Genomic DNA, 6000 nt, shown 5'->3' with positions numbered 1-6000 from the left:
AAGTTTTTTTTTTTAATAGAAGTTTATTTTGGTTACATTTATTTTTAGTTCTACTTTCCTCACAAGCAGCATTTCCTAGTATCGCATGAGATAGCAAAGAGGATCAACCTAAGAGGTCACCTTTGGCCACAGACACATAAAACCTCCCCAGTCAGCAACATGAATCTCATTCCCTTCATCTGTAGAATTACAGACCAGAGATGCACTTCACAATCACTGGCGCTCTCAAGGGGAGGCAAAGAGCAGAGGGTCAGACTGTCTGGGTTCCAATCCCAGCTCTGCCACTCATGAGTCGGGAGATCTTGGATAAGTCATTCAATGTTTTTGAAGCTGATTCTCGTCTGGAAAATAGAGCTAGCTAATGATAACTCATCCTGGGTGTGCTCTGGTTGTGAGAATTCCTAGACAACGGGCCAATAATGCTGACCACAGTGCCAGGCGCATAGTAAGCATCTTGCTCAACCTTAGGCTGTATGAATTGTCTCGCCCACACCTCAGGACTGACAAGTGGCTCAGACAGCGGCAGCATTTCTGAAAGGAGTTGTCGGTTCCCAAGTAACTAGTACCCTTATTTTAGATGTACTCTAGAACTAAAGATGTAACAAAACCACTTCACAGTTTACTACTCCTGGGTAAACTGTTTTGAGAACATTTCCAAGAGCCTTTAAGAAAGATGTCTATTTCCACATCTCTGATTTGTGTTAAACTATCCGCCCAATGCAAAACAGACCCTCTCTCTCTCTCCTAGTCTGGCCTGCTTCCCAGCTGTTCACATTCCCTACGGGATTGTCAGAAGCTCCACACGCTGTGCGGGAGCTGGAGGAAAGTAAATAGTTTAGCCAGGCAGGCACCCCACCCACCATTTTATTTTCCTAAATCACTCCTTTAGCTAATATTTCAGGGACAGACACGCGACGCATCTGGCTCCAACCAAATATTTTCAGTCAGTCAGATTCCAAGGTAAATATTTGCCACTTTGATTGCAGCAACAGTGGTAGCGGGAAACAAGGAGCCACTTATCAACCTTCAATCAGGGCCCGCCTGGCACTTCGGTGACGTGACCTGCCCCCTCCGCGTGAGCCCCTGCACGGGTCCCGCCTCCGCGCTTCCGGTCTTGCGGTGACGTGACCTGCCCCCTGCGCGTGAGCCCCTGCGCGGGTCCCGCCTCCGCGCTTCCGGTCGTGCGGTCTTGCGCCCTTGGTGTCTGACCCTCTCTGAGGCCTGGTTGTCTTCGAGGCGAAGCCTTGGTAAAGTCAGGTTGTGGGATTGCTGAGCTGCTTCCTTAGCCAGATCCTTTCATTTTTAGCAGGTGCTGTCTTTCCCTCTCTTCACGACTGACTTGTCAAAAGGTGTTGGTTGTGGACGAGAAACACCAGGGAAGGGTTAAGGAAGTCGCCTAGACGTGTGATTGGGGCGGAAGATGTCCCGCTGAAGCCTGTACCTATTACTTCAGTTGCGTCCTTAATAGAGTCTTTTTTTTTTTTAATTAGAAAGTGCCGAGCATGAAGGGGGAGGGGTAGAGGGAGAAGCCGACTCCCCACTGAGCAGGGAGCCTCATGGGGGTTCAGCACCCCAAGATCATGACCTGAGCAGACGCTTAACTGACTGAGCCACCCAGGTGCCCCAAGAGACTCTTAACATTGGCCCAAAGTTTTTGAGCTACAATGAATAAACTGCCCAGGGCTTTTGTCTTATGTCCTTTGCACTTCTGTGAGAATGAATATATTAGTGTTTTTCTTATGCATGCATATTTTATGCAGGAAGAATAATAAAGAGGGATGAAGACACAGGAAAATGGCAGGTGGGGTGGTTTTGCCTTATTCTGTGGCAGGGTTTTTAACCTTTTTGGAGTCCTTTTGAGACTATGAAAATTAAAGACCCTTTGTTTTCCCAGGAAAAGATATGTGAACACAGTATTTTGCCTATGACCAGAGGAGATTCATGGATCCCCAGAACCCATCTGCAGACTCCTATGGGGGGAGCCACGGACCCAAGATTAGGAAACCGTGGATTTTAGGTACATCATGCCCTGGTGACCTGCACCCGACATTCCTTGTCTTGCCCAGGCAGGACTAGGGTGAAAAAAGTCAGGCATTTGCCTTGGGCACAAAATTTAAGGGGGCATCAAAAAGTTCAGAAATCAAGATAAAGTTTTAGTGCAGTATTTTAAAGGATAAAATCTGCAAACTATGGCTGTGACTTGTCAATCTTTTTTTGTAAAAAAAATTTTATTGGAACCAGGGCCAGGATTAGAGCAAGATGGGTGAGGCAGGGTTGTACAAATGCAGGTCCAGATTCTCTTTATTTTGAAGTTTTTATATTTTGTATTTTGTTCAGTTTTTTATCTTTATTTATTTTTTTAAAATTTTATTTATTTTTTTGACAGAGAGGGAGAGAGAGCACAAGTAGGGGGAGCGGCAGGCAGAGGGAGAAGTAGGCTTGCCGCTGAGCAGGGAGCCCGACTCAGGGCTCGATCCCAGGACCCTGGGATCATGACCTGAGCCGAAGGCAGTCGCTTAACGACTGAGCCACCCAGGTGCCCCTCAATTTTTTATTTTTAAATAGTGCATTAAAATACTGTTTTGAATACTGAGTTTTTTTGACCCCCTCTTCTTTAATTTTGCACCTGGCACTAGTGTCTCCTTTGCTTACCCTCAGTCCTGCTTGTGTCCAGGATGCTGTTCAAGTACAAACCAAGTGTACGTGATCACTTGCCCTGTGCTAGGCCCTGAGCTCCCAGATTTCCAGAAAGGAGGGGTAGTGGGAAAAACTCTGATCTATCAAAAGGGTTGATGTGTAGTCCTGGCTCTGTCATGTCCTGCTGGATGACCTTGGCCAGTGAACTTAGCTTTTCTGAGCCTCTTCTTAATTGCAGAATGAGAGGGTGAGACTGGGTACTTTCCAGTTCTGGCAGTCTGTGGTTCTAGGACTTTGAAAGAGGCAGCTAAGCCAAATTGTTCTCTAGAAAACAGAGTCCTCAATGAGCACCCAGTTCCACATCCCAGTCCTCTAGGGTTCTCTTGATTTGCCTTCTTGATGGAGGGATTTTGCATTCTACAGACTTTCATTTGTCTCAGTGTGAGGGCCCAGACCATCAAATCTCTTCAACTTGAGTACTGATTGGTAGAGTCAAAGATCTTGAGAGCTGATGAGAGTAAAGTGCAGAGAGATGATTTAGTTTTAAGGAAAATGAGGCTCAAATAGGTGAAGTCAGTTGGCCAAGGCGGCACAGTGTCAGATTTAGAACTAAAACCCCAGTGCCTGATTGCCATCAGGTGGGATATAATGCATGCCTTTCTACTTCTCTCCAGAGAATTTCCTAAAAGTACTTTCACAAAAGTACTTTCCTAAAAGTACTTTAGAATTTCCTAAAAGTACTCTCATAATATTCTCTCTGATTCCTGTGTTTTATTAGTTTCCTTGTTATGATGCTGCTCCTAGAGCTGGGGGATTGGGAGCCAAAATTCTTGATCAATGTCTTATCCTTAGGTCTTCTTCCCTCTCCCAGACTCATCTTGGATTTAACTTCTGTGGGGATTTTTTAAACTGCTACAAGGCATATAATCTTAGAAAGCTAACTTCCTCTGTGTTTCTTTTGAAAGATATTTTTAAAACTGGAGAGAACAAGTGATGCATAACAATCTGTAAGGTATGTACTGTTATTATTGTTATTTTACTAATGAAGAAATTGAGGCACAGAGGGCTAATTAACTTGCCCAAAATCTCGCAGTTAGGTATCAGAACCAGGATTCAAATCCAGGCATCCTGACTCCAGGGTCTGTGCTTTTTTAACTAGACACTGTGTGGCTTCTCTTGTGGACCATTTCACCCGAGCTTGAACAATTCAAAGGACGGAAAGCTATCTCAGGAGATCCTGGTTCTGTTGCTGGGCAACCTCTTCTATTGGAATGTCTTCCTTCTATTTGTTGGAACAAGCTATATAACAAGACAGTTATCCAAAATGGTTTTCTGTTGTCTAAATAAGAAGATAAAAAGGTGAGTGAAGAACACAGAGTAAAATCTCGCAATCTATCCTGTCTCCACCAAACATTCCTGACCCACTCACTTCCAGTTATGTGGGCTTCCTGAAAAAACACAAAGTTCCCTCTTTCAGTTTTGTGTCTATTGAAAGTAAAATCCCCATCCTATGTGTTTATACCTTGTTCTGAGAAAGATTTAGCTTGGCCCACATGGGTTAGAAAGTATGGTTAAGTAGCATAAATTAAAATTGTATGACACGATCCAGCAATTTCACTTTTAGGTATTTTTCCTTTAGAAATTGTTACAGGAGCTTACCAGGATAAATATTCAAGGGATTTTATTTCATTTTTGTAATTGCACAAAAATTGTAGGCAATTTAGATGTGCACCAATAAGGAAATGGCTAAATAAATAATAAATTAATGAAGTTGTGAGAGGATTTCAATGTAAAATTGAACTGGAGGATACGAATTGGAGACCCTCATGCATGCTCCCTCAGAAGAATGGAATTTAACTGAGAGACTGATTTCTTGTAAATGCCTGATTTACAGAAGATCAAGGCTTCTCTCCTGACCAAAGTACATCCACCAAGAATCTCTCCCTGGCAGGCCTTACCCCTCTTTGCACTCCTTACTCATAAGTACAGCCTGCCCCAAATCCTTGAAGGACTCACCTGTAGCCTGATACAGCATGTTTCCCAAATTGCAGTTCCCTTTGCAATTCCCAAATACACTCAAATTTCTGGTAATTTGAACTTGCCTCAGTTTACCTCCTTGTTTAGGTTGATAGAGTACCTTTTAACTATTTTCAGTGTATGGTATTAAAATTGGTGCTTGATGGCATATCATCTCCATTGTTATCCCAGTGGTAATACAGCAGTTTAAAGAAATAAACATGGGGTGCCTGGGTGGCTCAGTCGGTTGGGCATCTACCTTCGGCTCAGGTCATGGTCCGAGGGTCCTGGGGTCAAGCCCTGAGTTGGGCTCCCTGCTTAGTGGGGAGTCTGCTTCTCTCTCTGCCTCTCCTCCCTGGCTTGTGCTCTCTCTATTGCTCACTCACTCTCTTAAATAAATAAACGGAATCTTAAAAAAAACAACAACAATTTTTTTCTCATTCAAAAGGTTATTGAAGAAAATATGGAAAATAATAAAATGTAAAGAAGGAAACAAAGAACCTATAATCCTACACCCTAAAGATAACCACTGTGAACCTTTAAATTTATTTCTTTCCCATCTTTTTTTTAGGTGCAGTACTTTTTTAGTAGATTTTTTGTGATAAAATATATATAATATAAAATATATTATTTTAAACATATTTAAGTGTACAATTCAGTGGCATTAAGTACATTCACATTATTGTGCACCTATCATGACTATCCATTTCCAGAAATTTTTCATCATCCCAAACTGAACTCAGTTTCAATCAACAATAACTCCCCCATTATTCTCTCCCCCAGCTCCTGGTAATCACTATTCTACTTTTTTTTTTTTCACTATTCTCCTTTCTATCTCTGGATTTTGCTACTCTAGTTACCTCATGTAAGTGAAACCATACAATATTAATGCTTTTGTTTTTGGCTTATTTCACTTAGCATTATATTTTTAAGGTTCACTCACATGGTAGCATGTTTAAGAATTTCCTTGTTTAAGGGCTGAATAATAGTCCATTGTAAGTTGTTGAGTATTAAATGAGATAATAAATGTGAAGCATTTAAGAGCAGCACAGAGTACTACAAACAAACACATTTTGTTTATTTATTCATTGATGGACATTTGGATAATTTCTACCTTTTGGCTATTGTGAATAATGGTTATGAACATAGTGTACAAATATCTGTTCCTGATTTCAGTTCTTTTGGATATATACCTAGAAGTGGAATTGCTGGTTCATATGCTAATCCTATGCTTAATGCCTTGAGGACTACCATACTATTTTCCACAGCAGCAGCACCATTTTAAATTCCTATTTGCAGTGCATAAAGGTTCTGATTTCTCTGCATCCTTGACAACATTTGTTATTT

The 6000-nt window shown here is 41.9% G+C and overlaps 1 long non-coding RNA gene across 3 annotated transcripts in view; it reads left to right on the top strand.

Annotated features, from left to right (window-relative positions):
- The first annotated feature begins 718 nt into the window (after window positions 1–718).
- LOC145721317 (uncharacterized) overlaps window positions 719–6000 on the top strand; it is a 71065-nt gene continuing 65783 nt past the window's right edge. The window contains exons 1-4 of one of the 3 annotated variants that reach the window (XR_014144987.1): window positions 719–1257; window positions 1895–2017; window positions 3603–3649; window positions 3797–3996. This is a non-coding gene — a long non-coding RNA (uncharacterized LOC145721317). The remainder of the gene's footprint in view (window positions 1258–1894; window positions 2018–3602; window positions 3650–3796; window positions 3997–6000) is intronic. The other 2 variants (XR_014144988.1, XR_014144989.1) reach the window with 2 other exon arrangements.

This window comes from Leptonychotes weddellii, chromosome 4 (assembly GCF_054177405.1).
Source record: "Leptonychotes weddellii isolate Sample4059 chromosome 4, ASM5417740v2, whole genome shotgun sequence".
Taxonomy (NCBI): domain Eukaryota; kingdom Metazoa; phylum Chordata; class Mammalia; order Carnivora; family Phocidae; genus Leptonychotes; species Leptonychotes weddellii.
Note: the sequence above shows the minus strand (reverse complement) of the source record. Positions and strands in the feature narration are given on the sequence as shown.